Raw genomic sequence first — 1,223 nt, forward strand, 5'->3', positions numbered from 1 at the left:
CCCAAAGTCTGCTTTTCTGACCTCATCTCTTTTCACTTTCCCACACCACAGTTTCATCCTTTCAAAAAAGCCTTTCATGGCTTTTTTCTGTTCCTTGAGTAAGTAAATCTCTGCCTTGCCTCAGAGTCTTGATTTTTGCTATTCTCTCTGGCTCTAATGCTTTCCCCCTAGATCTTCCTATGACTGGTTCTGTCTCATCATCCAGGCCTTAATTTAAATGGAAACTCCTCAGAGAGGCTTTTTTCCCCTAACCATCTGTGGTAGGCAGAATGCAAAGATGGCCCCTCAAGATTCCCAGCCCTGGTGTACACACATGCCTTCTCCCAGTTATTAAATCAAACTCTAATCTAGCTCTCGTTGTGAAGGCATTTTGGAGAGGGAATCAAGGTCCCAAATCTGTTGACCTTAAAATAGGGAGCTTAGCAGGGTGGACCTGACTTCATCATATGAGCCTTTTAAAAATAGGTAATTTTCTCTGGCCATTAGTAGAAGTCAGAGATTCAAAGCGTGAGAATGATTTCACATGCCACTGCTGACTTGAAGATGGAGGAAGTCAAAGAATGTGGGCAAACTATAGGAGGGAAGAGTAGCCCCTGGAGGACAGCCTGCAAGGAAACAAGTGCCTCAGTCCCACAACTGCAAGGAACTGAATTCTGCCAATAACAGCAATGAGTTTGGAAGCATATTTTCTCACAGAGCCTCCAGATGAGAATGAATCCCAGCCAGCACCTTGATTTAGCCTGGGAGATCCTGAGCAGAGAACCCAGTCACACTGTGCCAGACTTCTGACCTACCTAGCCATACGAAAATGTTTAAACTGCTATGCTTATACTAATCTGTTAAACAGCAGTAGAAAACAAATGCACCACCCTAATCAAAAAAAGAATCTTCAGTCATTATACATTAGCCTGTTTTTCTTCCTTCTTGATATAGAAAACTCTATGAAATTAATATTATTTACTTGTTTGCTTGCTTACTTGCTAAATATCTCCTAATATTAGACTGAAAAGCTCAATGGGTGACTAGAGAAGGTGCTCCAACTTAATACCTGTTGAATAAGTAGATAATTGTCTCAAATTAAGCAAAAGTTTTTCAACGGAAGATTGTTTTTAAACAAACCTTTTTTATCAAAATTTTTTTTTTTTTTTTTTTTTTTGCGGTACGCGGGCCTCTCACCGTTGTGGCCTCTCCCGTTGCGTAGCACAGGCTCCGGACGCGCAGGC

Source organism: Physeter macrocephalus, chromosome 7, assembly GCF_002837175.3.
Source record: "Physeter macrocephalus isolate SW-GA chromosome 7, ASM283717v5, whole genome shotgun sequence".
NCBI classification, from domain to species: domain Eukaryota; kingdom Metazoa; phylum Chordata; class Mammalia; order Artiodactyla; family Physeteridae; genus Physeter; species Physeter macrocephalus.